Source organism: Hyperolius riggenbachi, chromosome 5 (genome assembly GCF_040937935.1).
Source record: "Hyperolius riggenbachi isolate aHypRig1 chromosome 5, aHypRig1.pri, whole genome shotgun sequence".
Lineage (NCBI taxonomy): Eukaryota > Metazoa > Chordata > Amphibia > Anura > Hyperoliidae > Hyperolius > Hyperolius riggenbachi.
The window spans coordinates 178,015,395-178,029,814 of NC_090650.1; the positions used below are offsets into that span (position 1 = coordinate 178,015,395).

The 14,420-nt window shown below is 46.7% G+C and overlaps 1 protein-coding gene across 1 annotated transcript in view; it reads right to left on the reverse strand.

The window, feature by feature from the left end:
* PDIA4 (protein disulfide isomerase family A member 4) overlaps nucleotides 1–14,420 on the reverse strand; it is a 581,813-nt gene that overhangs the window by 347,353 nt on the left and 220,040 nt on the right. The gene's annotated exons all lie outside the window — the stretch shown is intronic.

The following is a 14,420-nucleotide window of genomic DNA, read 5'->3' on the forward strand; positions in this document are numbered from 1 at the left end:
TCCGTTGCATTGTAGAATAATTCTGAATGATAACTCATGCACCAAACAGTTTTATGTACCTGTTCACAGTACTGCATTTTAACAGAATGTGCTAGTCTAACTTGTTGCATGCAGGTTTAGTATTAAAGTCCATGTCCAGTATCCATTGCAGTTCACATTAATAATTGTCTGGTTTTCTACATAGGAAAATGGAGAACCAATGTTAATCAATGAACTAGTTCACACTTGAATGGGTTTTTCACATGCATAACTGGCAGCAATGCAGCATGGTCCACAAATTCATACAGGAAAAACTCACGCAGAAAAGTGTGAATCCAGCCTAAGGGCTAGCACAGTATCAGTTTCATTGCAGAATAATTCTGCATGTCAACTCACTGCCAATACAATTCTATGGGGCTGTTCACATCTCTGCTTATTAACTGATTGTGTTATTCTAATTTGCTGCATGGCTCGGAGACATTGCGGTTGATTCACTAGGACTATAGCTCCTCTTAATACACGCTTAGCGTGCTTTATCAGAGTTAACATGCCTTATTAGAGTTAACGTGCCTTTTCAGAATAGCATAGCGAGCACTACAAACTTTTTTCCTGCTAATTGGCAATGACGAGAGCTCCACTCGTCCTGCCCTGAGCCCGTGGGTCCAATCACTTTAAAGGACATTTTCCCCGCACTAAGATTGGCCCAATAAGCTGCCTGTCAAGTTTCCTCTCAAGTGAAAGGCAGCCTATTGGGCCAATCAAAATGCAGGGAAATGTCCTTTAAAGTGATTGGACCCGCAGGGGCTCAGGGCAGGACGAGTGGAGCTTTCATCATTGCTAATTAGCAGGCATAAGTTTGTAGCGCTCGCTATGCTATTCTGATACGGCATGCTAACTCTGATAAGGTGCATTAACTCTGATAAGGCAGGCTAAGCGTGCAGTAAAGGTAACTATAGTTATAGTGATTCAACCCCATTTGCTTCTTCCGCTCCAAATGTCCTTGACAGAAGGCTTACTGCTGGGGGCAGATGATTAGCAGGAACTGCTCAAGGTGAGAGACAGCGGAGTGGAGGGTGGTTGAGAGGGGGCAATGAAAGCAGAGGTTGACATGGCTGAAGATGCTGCTAGGCCAGGAGAAGGAGGATGGTTTTGAGTTTGTGTGCTGCTTTTATTCACGTGTGCATCCCATTAGTGTTTGTGTTTTGCGATCAAGTGCCTTCACAAAACAGTTGTCCCTAGGCGGGTGTTGGACTTCCCACGACTCAGATTCTTTTGTCAGTTTGCTGATGGCATTGCTGCTATCAGAGGCAGACACACAAAAAATGCCACATTTGGAATGAAGGCATTCTGGTGGTGCCAACAGCAGGCGTTGAAGGGCGTGTTGGCTGGGTGACCTCAGATGCCGATTCATGCTGTCTGACAGTGCCACTAGCTCCTTGCGACGAGCTCCCCATGCTACTTACAACAACTTGTCTCCTCCTCCCTGTCTCCCCATCTGAACTGTCCCTCTGTTCTTCATCTCTTCTTGAAGGCACCCACCTGACATCCATGGACACATCATCATCATCATCATCATCTTCCAGTGATGGGCAGATATTTTCTGTGATCACGGAATAGCCGTGATTCACGAGCATTTTTTTCACTATTCGACGCCGTGATCGATTCTGGATCACGGAAATTGGCCACGAGGCAGCCGTGATTACAAATATTCAGGCCGTAATCACGCTCGTGATCGCAGTAAAAAGCCGTGATTAGATAGGTTGTGATTGGGCGGAAATGATGTCTCTGGGCCAAATCAGAGGCCCCCCAGCCAGGCCCTAGCAACCAATCATAGGATGGGAGGCTATGCCCTCCCCTCCAGTATGTAAAGCGGTAGCCATCTTAACCACTTAAGCCTATCTGGACGAACATTTTCGTCCAGATAGGCTGTGCGCTCTCCCACGGGCCACATGTGCTCCTGCCGAAAGGGATTATAGATCCCATTCATTGATCGAAGCCCCCCCCCGCAGAAAAACCCGACAGCCTCTTATCAGAGGCTGCTGTTTTTCTGAGTCACAAAAAGTTACCCGTCCTCCTAATGCGTCCTGGAAGCGTGATTGAACGTTTCCAGGACTTTTTGACTGTGGCCATCTTGTGGCCAAATAGTAAAACTACACCCACATCTATTTTTTATTAAACAAATGCATTATTTTCAATTTAAAATTAGCTGTTTAGCTCCCACACCACAAATTACCCAAATAAATTTTTTAATAAAAAAACAAAAAACAAAAATTGCAACAAAAAAACAAACATCATAAATAGTTACCTAAGGGTCTGAACTATTTAAACAAGCATGTCAAAGGAGTATATCAACATAATTTTTTAAATTATTGGCTTGTGAATAGTGATGGATGCAAATTTAAAAAAAAGCACCTTTATTTCCAAATAAAATATCAGCGCCATACATTGTGATATGGACATAATTTAAATGGTATAATAAGCGGGACAAATGGGCAAATAAAATACATGGGTTTACATTACAGTAGCATGTATTAATTTCTAGCTATAATGGCCAAAAACTGAGAAATGATTTGTTTTCGTTTTCTTTCTTAATATTCCTGTTAAAATGGATTTAGAATAAATTAATTCTTAGCAAAATGTATCACCCAAAGAAAGCCTAATTGGTGGCGGAAAAAAACAAGATATAGATCAATTCATTGTGATGAGTAGTGATAAAGTTATTGGCAAATGAATGGGAGGTGAAAGTTGCTCAGATGCAAAAAATAAACAACCTTGTGGTTAAAAAGCTCCGTCCTTGCTAGACTGTGGCACTGAGAGGATCATCTCCAGGCCATTTGTTGCTTCCGAAAGCACATTTTTTGTCCAAAACATAGCGTTTTTACTCCTAACATTGCTCTTATACTGTAGTATATACTTGTATTCAGCTAGCTAGCTAGCCAGTGAGTGATTACTAAAGCTAATTGTAGTCAGTGTAGTTCAGAGAGAGAGTGTAGTGATTGTTGTTGTGCTTATTGCAGTGCAGGCAGTCAGTTGGGTTCACTGATTCTATCTACTACTGCTCTATTACTGACTGTATACTTGTATTTAGCTAGCCAGTGAGTGATTACTTACGTTAGTTGTAGTCAGTGTAGTTCAGTGAGAGAATGTATTGAATACTGATTGCTGTGCTTAGTGCAGGCAGCCAGGTTCACTGATTCTACTGCTCTACTAGTGACTGTATATCCTTTTATTTAGCTAGCCAGTAAGTGATTAACTTCAGTTAGCTGTAGTCCGTGTCAGTGACAGTGTACTGATTGCAGTGCTTAGTGCAGGCAGGTTCAACTTCACACTGATCCCACTGCTCTATTACAATATACTAAGCCAGCCAGTGATCAACTTCAGTTAGTTGCAGACAGTCACTGCCACTGTTGTGCAGTCACTAAGTTTAGTCAGTGACATTGTACTGTTCTATTAGTGCACTGCAGGCAGACCGCTGTTCACTAATTGTTGTGCTCTATATTTTACTGCATCTGACACTTGTACTCAGCTCATGGCCAGTGATCAACTTCAGTTAGTTGCAGTCACTGCCACTGGTCAGTCACTAAGTTTAGTCAGTGACATTGTACTGTGCTAGTAGCATGCAGCCAGTTACTTTGCGCATAGTGCAGTCAAACCGCGGCGCTGTCCAGTGATTTTCGTGTTCAATTACTGTATGCAGTATTTGCGTCGTCTGCGCATTCGTAATTTTTTTTTCTTCTTTTCTGAAAAAAAAAAAAAAAAATCAATAAAAGCCCCGTTATATTCCGTCTGTCCCCAGGCCCACACACGTATTGACTGTAAAAAGCAGCACACTTTCTCCACCTTGAAATCTTGTGCATAGTATACAACATGTCTGGCAGGGGTCGTGGGTGTGGCAGGAGAGGGAATGCCATTGCCTCCACGACTTCTGGGACTGCTCTACGGCCAGGGAGAGGGTGCTCAGATGTAGGGGGTGCAGCAGAGAGGCATCTATCCGCATCACAGCCTGAGCCGAGTCTGCCAACATGGTGTCACACATTTTCAGCACCTTGCCTCGATGCAGTGTGGTCATTCAAGAGCTTGACTCACAGACATTAAGGGCTCGTTCCCACTATCGCGAATCTGCATGCGTCCAACGCATGCAGATCCGCACATGTAATGCAAGTGGATGGGCCTGTTTCCACTGTAGCGTTGTTGAGGTGCGTTTTTTTCAGCGTGAAAAAAACGCACAAAAGAGCCAACGATTTCGCCTGCGTCGGGAATCCGTGCGAATCGCCGCTAATGTATTTAATAGTAAAAACGCATGCGTTTGTTACATGCGTTTTTACCCGCGATTTCGCACCTTTTTCAATTTTATTTATCCCTGGCAGTTTCATGGTTAATTTCGCATGGCACCCTGCCATGCGAAATCGCGGGTAAAAACGCATGTGGAAACGCATCCGCATGCGTTTTTACAAGCGTCGGAATGCGGCCGAAATCGCGTCGCAACAGTGGAAACAAGCCCTGATGGACATGATGACGGAGGAGCAGCCCATCATGAGTTTCTCACAGACCTCCGCTGTGAGCAGCACTCCCAGCAGTGTCAGCAGCAGCCAACGCCCCACGCTTGTGACATCCACCCCACCAGCCAGTGAACAACAGCCCTCCCCAGATAAGAGCGTTGTGTCCCTCAGTCCGGCATCTGGGCGAGTATTGATGGCTGCCGTTGAGATGATGGGGCCTGATGTGAAGGAGGAGCTTGGGCCCTGGCCAGCATCCCAAGTGAGGACGAAGAGGAGTCTGGGGAAGTTGGGGAGGAAGAGGTGGTGATGGGGTCAGGAGAAGAGTTCATTAATGATGATGATCGGGACTGCCTGTATGTGCCTGAGGCCGCAGAAGACAGCTCGGAGGAGGATAGTAGGCAATTGTCTTGCCAGATATCAGGCAGGGGCAGGTCCAGCAGTGGGCACGGAAGACAGGCCGCTGCTTCAACCAGCACCACCACCACACAACCACTAACCACAGGTACAGCAGCTGAACCCTCTGCGTGCCCTAGGGGTCGGGGCACTGGGCTATTTACATCCCCAATCTAGATTTTCTTCACAGTGTCAATCCAGGACAAAACATATGCATTCTTTAACTGCTGCAGTAAAAAAAATGAGCCGTGGGCGCAACCTCCTTCCTCCAGGCCCACCTAAAGAGCACCCACCACAATGACTATGCAGAATTTAAGAGGCTGAAGGACCAGAAAGGGGATGGTCAGAGCAGGAGACCCACTACTGCAGCAGCATCATCCCTTCCTCAGTGTAGTAAATCCCCCGCCGCAGCAGCAATAGCACGCAATCGCTATTCGACCTCCAGTGCTCCCTCAGCTACTCAGGACACAGACGTTGAGGCTGGCAGCCAGTCCTCGTCATTGGCCTCCCGTTTCCCCTGCGGCATATCGGCGTCAGACCCTGCTAAGCTCAAACAAAGCAGGGCGGACAAGCACCATCAATAATAATGTAATAAAAAGGCTGAACAGGTAAAACAGTAATCTCTGAGATGTGTGCAGAAAGGCCAAACAATGTTGCAAATAACTACTAAAAGAAAAAGAAATGGCCCTGCAAAAACCGCACCACAAAATGTTGAAATACAAAACAGCCTTTATTAAACCATATCAATGATAAAACCAATTAAAAGGACTATTGCACAATGTGATAATGCCCTCAAAATACACTATGAGTACTGCTGCAAACATGAATGAACACATGCTAAAACATGATAATATAGCTGAATAAATCGGTAGCAACCAGGTAAAGTGATGAAAGAGTGAAGGATATGCTGAACATGTGGTAGTGGAGTGGCCCCAGAAAAAAAAAAAGGAGGCACACGGTCACTCACAAAACATGACTGTGAATAAAAGTGTGAACAGCATGAGAAGCCCAGTGTAAAGACCACAAATTAGTGGAGGTAGTGGCAGCGTGGGCCGCCCAGTGTGAAGGACAAAAGTAGTGCACACCGGAGTGTGGACAGACCTGGAAACCAAGTGAAATAGTGAGGAAGATGGGTGAAGGAGGCGCTTACCGAGATGGAGCTGAGCAGCGGGGCGGGCGTGCAAGGAGCCGTCGCGATTCGCCGCAACGAGCGGCTTCTTCCGGGCATCATGATGCCGCTCGTTGCGGCGAATCGCGACGGCTCCTTGCACGCCCGCCCCGCTGCTCAGCTCCATCTCGGTAAGCGCCTCCTTCACCCATCTTCCTCACTATTTCACTTGGTTTCCAGGTCTGTCCACACTCCGGTGTGCACTACTTTTGTCCTTCACACTGGGCGGCCCACGCTGCCACTACCTCCACTAATTTGTGGTCTTTACACTGGGCTTCTCATGCTGTTCACACTTTTATTCACAGTCATGTTTTGTGAGTGACCGTGTGCCTCCTTTTTTTTTTCTGGGGCCACTCCACTACCACAAGTTTAGCATATCCTTCACTCTTTCATCACTTTACCTGGTTGCTACCGATTTATTCAGCTATATTATCATGTTTTAGCATGTGTTCATTCATGTTTGCAGCAGTACTCATAGTGTATTTTGAGGGCATTATCACATTGTGCAATAGTCCTTTTAATTGGTTTTATCATTGATATGGTTTAATAAAGGCTGTTTTGTATTTCAACATTTTGTGGTGCGGTTTTTGCAGGGCCATTTCTTTTTCTTTTAGTAGACCCTGCTAAGCGACACCTTTCAGGGTCTGACCAAGCCTCTGCCTCCTGGTCACAGGCAAAGCAGGAAATTAAATGGCTTGCTGGCCCGAGACATGGCATCACAGCTCCTTCCCTACTCCCTGGTGCAGGAGGGGAGCGATCTTCGCACGCTGCTCCAGTTTGGCATCCCAGAATTGCAAATCCCAAGCCCATTTACTTTGACAGTCATCTTGGCACTCCACAAGTTTGCGGTGGAAAACGTGGCCCGTTCGCTCAACTACGCCCTGGGGCGAGCGGGTCCACATCACCATGGACTCATGGAGTAGCCGATTTAGGACCAGCCACTACCTGTCCTTTTCGATGCACTGGGTGACATTGGTGGAGGGGGGAGGACAAGAGCACAGCAGCCCAGTTGGTGGTGCCACCACGTGGGATCAGGGGGGATGCAGCAGGCTCCTCTGATCCCAGTCCCTCCACACCCCGCAAGCAAGCTCGCCTCAGCAGCAAGCATTGCCAAGCCTCGGCACTGCCAAGCGCTACTGAAACTCGTCAGACTGGGGATGAAAAAACTTACAGCCACCAACATCCTGGGCACCCTCAGGCTGCAGGATCGGAGGTTGCTGACCCACAGAGTCCTGGAAGTGGGGTATGTGGCCAACCTGGTGGCCGCAGTGCAGCAGGGAAACCTCCAGCACATCCCCTGCTTGGCCCATGTGCTTAATTTAGTGGTACAGCGCTTCCTGCGCACCTACCACGGGATGGGCAATGTGCTGGATGATGTCCAGAACGCTGTGCGCCATTTCTGCTGCTCCCTCTGCAAAATTGGTCCACCTGCAGCAGAGCCTGGACCTGCCATCACACCACCTAATTATTGATGTCCCAACTCGCTGGAACTCAACTTTGGCGATGTTGGAGTGGCTATTGCAGCACAGGACTGCTCTTACCAAGTACATATGTAGTGAAGAGAACCAGCAACTGCAAGTGATTATCACTGCAGTTCAGTGGACACAGATGCAGCAAGTGTGCCTGGTCCTGACTCCCTTCCTGCAGGGAACCAAGATAGTGAGCCGGAAGCAGCCATCCGTTTGTGAGTGGGTGCCCTTGGTTTGCCTGCTGGACAGGGCAATGTCTGATCTAATAGAAGAGGGGGAGGCAGCCCTGGGGCAGCCAGGTCAGGAGCAGGCAGCTCAAGCCACATCACAGGAGGAGGAGAGGAGGAGGACTTCGAGATAATGGAGGAGGAGGAATTGGAGGTCTTTAATCTGAATGCTTGGTGGGAGATGCAGAGGGCCGCTGGCATTGTACGTGGGTGGCGGACTGAGGTGGAGGACACTCTGCAGGAAGAGGACGATGAGCATGTCCTCAGGGACGAAGAGGTTGTTGCCAATGCCCACCTGTTCCCCATGGCTGCGCACATGTTGCACTGCCTTCGCAGGGACCCGCAGGTGATCCAGATATGTGAAAGGGAGGACATCTGGATCACCTTGATGCTGGACCCGCGTCTGAAAGGGAAGCTGGGGGAGTTTATGACGCTATCCATCACTGAGCAACTCACAAGGGAGTTGCAGGAGACCCTTGTGCACAGACTCTTGGAAGCATTCCCCTAGCCTTCCAACTCCACTGTTGCTGTTCTGCCAACGCAGCAACAGGTGCCTGCGGCCGCCACCAGCAGCAGCCGTCTCCCTGGAGACGTGCTCAGCCAAAGCAAGAGCCTGCATGCAGTGCAGCTGCCCAGAGCAGAGGTGCCAGACACAGCATCCTCCTCCAACCAGCACCAGCAGCGACTGACAAGCATGGTGTCTGACTACATGGGGTCATTCAGTGGGCTTGACACCGACAGCCCCATGGAGTACTGGGTCAAGAGACTGGACATCTGAAGGGAACTTGCCCAGTACGCCCTGGAAGTCCTCTCCGAGAGATGCTTCAGTGCGGCTGGTGGCATGGTCACAGAGAAGTGCTCTCAGCTGACCAATGCCTCTGTGGACAAACTCACCTTCCTGAAAATCAACCAGGCTTGGGTGGAAGGTGAGTTCCTGGTCCCTGCTGCCGGCCACAGGGGACATGAAGTAGCTGCTGCAATTTATTTTTTTTAACAATGCCTGCCTTTCCAAAACAAGTTAGAAAGGGCTGATTTATCGGAGAAATTTGCTGCCATGTCATTGCTATTGATACAACAATAACAAAAAACAAATAAAAAAAACCTTTACAAAAACATCTTGGTGTTTTTGTGGCATTGCACACTCATCCTCCTCCAGTGGTAAAACCACCGACAGGTGCCATTGGTACTCGCCATCATCTTTGTGATTGATTAAAGTGTATTTCCCTGTTTAAAACCAGTTATTACCAATTAATAGCCCCATTTAAAGTGTTGATTTTACTTTAAAATCCATTTTCTCAAAAACCAATAGTTCTTTTTGGTATTTTTTTTTGCTTAAGTTGTAGCCCCTTATCACCTTTAGAATCCATGCAATTTGGGGGATTGTAGCATGTATGGGGGCTTTAATAGCAGCTTAAATGCTATTCCGTGAACACGGCCATGTTTAGACGTGATTGCCTCATTCACGGGAAACATCCCAGTCGAATTTGTGTGTCCGGCTGAAATCCTGAAATCAATCACGCCGTTTCCGGATTTTTTTTGTCAATCACGGCCAAACAGTCGAATCCGTGATCGGGGGGTATCCGAGCATCACTGACTGCTTCACTTTTCTCAGACACCTCCAACTATCCACCACCAATGGGTAGGACATCATCATCCTCACACCTTACGTCCACATGTGTACAGACACCTGACTGAGACATATCACGTGGTGTGGCATCCTTATCACCATCTTCTGCCAATAATGGTTGTGCATCACTAAATTCATCACACTGATATGTGAATAACTACTCTGACATATCAAGTGGAGCGGATGTGGTGCTAGTGGTGGTGGTTTGGGCTGCCGGGCGAGTGGTGTTAACTTGTTGTAAGGTGCCCGAATCAGAGCAGAAACAGGATGGTGCTTCAAGGAGGTTCCATGCGGCAGCTGTAGAAGATGGGGTGTGCTGTGTAAGCCAGTCAACTAATTCCTCTGCATTTTGGGTTTTGATGGTACATGCCCTCTGAACACTGTGCATTCTTCCAGGGCTGCAGGAATTCACAAGCAGCACAACCCTGAGGACACTTGCGGGGTGGCCTGCTTCTGCCCGTCTTTTTTTTTTATTTGGAGTACTGTGCCTGCAACTGAATGTGGCAACAACAATAGCAGTAGCAGGCATAGGTCTAAGTGTCAGTGAGCTGTGTAGTATGAGACACAGAGATATGCAATAGTTCAAACATAATATAGTGCTAAATAAATCATTGGAGTACTACACGGTTTGTGTCTAATGTGACACACAATTATAGTGGACACAGTTCTGGGTGTCAGTGGGCTGTGTAGTATGAGACACAGATATATGCAATAAATCAAATACAATACAGTGATAACAGAGGTACTAGAGTAGTACTCTGATAGTGTCTAATGTGACACACAATTATAGTGGACACTGGGCAACACAGCACTGGGTGGGTGGCTGTGGGCTGTGGAGTGTTTTTGTTTTTTGTGTGTGTGTAAGTAAGCAGCACTGACGATGAGCTCCTGATTCTATACAACTTATACCTTGTAATGAGCAAATTGAAGGGCATCACAAAAGCAAGGAACAGACATACGGACAGAATGAAAAACTAAAGATATGGACTAAACAATTTTAAACAAGGACATCCAGACAAAATAAAAGAAACAAGCTTATGGAGTAACAACAAGCAGACTGCTGAACAGACCCCTGCCCTGCCCTCAGAGAAATAACAGAAATCCAGAGGAACAGAACACAAGCCCTCTCCAAGGTAAGGGCTTTCTGCCATACAGCTGCATAAACTGCATAAACTTGTCAATACATTATAATAGAAAGACAAAGATATAAAATAAGAAAAGTATGTGATAATGGAAAGGCAAAGGCAAAGCAGCATAGACAAGACTGAAGCCTCAGAGACAGAAGGCAGAGCCAACAGGAGGTCAGGAATCCTAAAGATAACATATCCACAAGGAACAAACAAAGATCAAAGGAAGGCAATTAAGAGATCGATCCTGAAAGACAATACAGAAACTCTATGTGCAGATTATAACAAACTAGGGAGCATAACTAATTTAATATTATATACAGAACATATCTTCGCATGGCACAAGGCAATATGTAAACACTACAAAGATATTACAATTGTGGACATCAACCAGGATGGGGACACAGGCAGGCAAATCAGAACTCAGGATGAGGACTCCCCCCAGCAGACAGCATTAACCATCAGTGTTTATAACAGTGGAACCATCTTGATCCAAGGTGCTAAATGCAGACTGGAGGAATTTGAGAAGCGATTTTCCCCATATCAGAGAGAAAGCAGAAAACTATAAAACCATAAATAACCCTGCTACACAAAAATGTGAGGATCAAACTACAAAACAGGGAGAAAAACTGCCCCCCAGAGATTCACAATCACACCCCTCCCTGGAGACCCTCAGAGATTGTTTGTCTAATCTAGAGATAGACTTCACCCTTTTCAGAGAACAATATCAAAGAAGCCAAGGTGTGAAAAATGCAAATGACCAACTGAGAGAAGAACTAGCCAGGCTGAAATCTTAGCACACTGAAGCTCTGTGTGATATCAAAGCATCTCTTCAACAACTGCAGGAGGAGAACTCACAGCTTAAGGAGGAGATCCGGAAAATACAGATATTAAATCAGCCAAAAGAAGAGGTGACAACAAAATGTACAAGGGTTCCCACAAGTCCTGCAAGGACTGCACTGTACACCACACACAAGATACAGTAAACACCAAAGACCACCACAGCCAGCTGGACCCCTCCCCAAATGCTACCAACATATGCCCACCCAACACCCCAGAGCCCAGCCACTGCCAGCCAGACCCCTCCCCAAATGCTGCCAAGACTGCCCCACCCAACACTCCAGAGCTTAAGCCTAAACACCAAGCAAATGGCTCCTATAGACCTCACAGTCCTGACATTGTGCTGATTATAGACTATAATGGGACATACCTGGACATAAAGAGACTCTTTCCAGGGAAGAATGTCATTAAAATCACCTGCTCAACTATTGAACAAGTAGCAGGGGTCATTAATGAGCCCCATTTCACTGACCCAAAACATCTCATCCTGCACACCGGGACCAATGACATTAAACAAAACACCATAGACCAAGAAACCATCACAGACAAACTGTCACAAATTGCAAAAAGGGCACAGCTGAAATTCCCCAATACAAAGATTATCCTCTCTTCCCTGCTCCCAAGAAAAGAAATCTCTCACCAGACAATCCAACAAATCAATGCAAAGCTGACCTCCAATCTCAGATCCTCACCAGGCATACAACTGGCACAGCACCCTACAATCTCAGCTCACCGCCATCTGTACAACAACAAGCACCTTAGCAAACAAGGAGTCAGCCTCCTTGCAAAGGAGTTTAAGGACATGGTACTTAATAGACCTCGGACACATCAAGAAAGACCTAATCCAACACACAGATGGCAAACTCCAATAAAGCGTTACCAAAGAGAGTCCCCACAACCACAACAAATGCGGAGGAAACCGCCTGACCCACAATGGCAACACGGAACAAGGGAAGACAGAAACACGGCGGAAATCAGGACTTTGTGTAGCACTTTATATAGTATACTGATGCGACATCCTGAAAATATTGAGTCCTATGACAATCCCTGCTAATTACAAGGTATACAGACCCAAAATGACATCACTCATTATCAGTAGCTGGAACATTCAAGGGCTGAATGCCTCAGCTTTTGGATGCAAAACAAATGATCCAAACTTTAAAAAGAGACTTGAAAACATTGATATTCAAATCCTCCTGGAGACATGGACCCGGGCAGAGGATGAATCTCTTGCACCCATGGGATACAGGGAATTCTCTGTATCTTCACAGAAAAACAAGAAAGTTAAACAGGGTCGTCGTTCAGGAGGCATACTAATCTGGTACAAGGAGGAGCTTACAGAGCACATTAAAGCTATCAAACGAGGAGACAGCCACATCTGGATCAAAATAAACAGCTCCATCCTCACCTCTCAGTCTGACATGTACCTGTGTGCAGCATATATCCCCCCAACAGAGTCCCCTTACTACAAACCTGATATTTATGAGGTCCTACAAAGAGAAGCCAGCCACTTCCAGTCTCAGGGCAGAGTACTCATCTATGGAGACCTTAATTCGAGAACAGGCACAGAGAAGGACTATCTGACCTCTGAGGGAAACACATACATACTTGGAGGAGAGAGCTACTACCAGGAACCAATGCAGACAGCAAGAAACAGCTATGACAAGACAGTAAACAAAAGCGGGAAAGCCCTGTTGAACCTGTGTCGGAGCCTCGGCCTATACATAATGAATGGGCGAACCAGGGGTGACTCTCTTGGGAGATTCACTATGAACTCACACGTAGGCAGCAGTGTGGTAGATTATGCTGTCACAGACACAGATCCCATAAACATCAATGCCCTCATAGTCACCCCTGAAACACACCTGTCAGACCACAGCCAAATCCTGCTGTACCTGAAATCCACCGACAAACCAACCACACAGCAGCCTCATCAGACCGGTCTCTACAAGCTGCCACCACCCCTCAAATGGCCCAAACAGTCTGCCACCGAATACACCAACATGACCAAAACTGCCAAAATCCAAGAATTGCTGACAAACTTTTATAACAACCCATATGAACCAAACCAACAAGGTGTCAGCCATGCAGTGAAGAACTTCAGTAACATCCTACATACCATGGCAGTACAAGCAGGCCTCAAGCAGACCAACTTCAAGAGATCCACAAATAAACAGTCCCAAAAATGGTTTGACAGTGAATGCAAGGCTCTACGTAATTCGCTAAGGGCAGCCTCTAACCAAAAACACAGAGACCCCAACAACCGAGACCTCAGGGAAACCCATGACCACCTACAGAGACAATACAAAGACACCCTCAGGCAGAAAAAACAGAGCCACATCTCCCACAATCTCCAACAGCTGGAGGACTCCCTCCAAGACAACTCATTTTCTGGGAGACCTGGAACCATATCGGTGCAAAGCCTAAAAAAAGCCCTCTTCATATCCAAAATGGCCACATCTGGCTCCACTACTTCAGGAACCTCTACAAAGACATCCCAGAAAATGACCAAACCCTGGAGCAGAAACAAAATAGCCGCAAAACTGAAGGACATGGAGGAGACAATCAAGGACTTTCAAAACCCTCTGGATACACCAATCACGGTGCAGGAAATAAGAGAAAGAACAAAGCTGATAAAATGTAAGAAGGCTAGCGGTACCGATGGCATCCTGCCAGAGATGATCAAATACAGCCCCCAGGAAATACATGAGGCACTCGCAAGACTATTCAACCTTATCCTGAGGGCGGGCTCCTTTCCTCAGGCCTGGAGTGAAGGCCTCATAACACCCATCTACAAGAATGGAGACAGATATGATCCAGCAAACTACAGAGGAATCTGTGTCAGCAGCACACTGGGGAAACTGTTTAACAGCATCATCAATAAGAGGATCCTCTCCTTCCTCACACAGCAGGACGTACTCAGCAAAAGCCAAGCAGGGTTCATGCCAAACCACCGCACAACCGACCACATCTACACACTGCACAGCCTCATCAAGACCCATGTCCACAGCTCACGTGGCAAAATACACGCTTGCTTTGTTGATTTTAAGAAGGCGTTTGATTCAGTGTGGCACCCAGGCCTTTTCCTAAA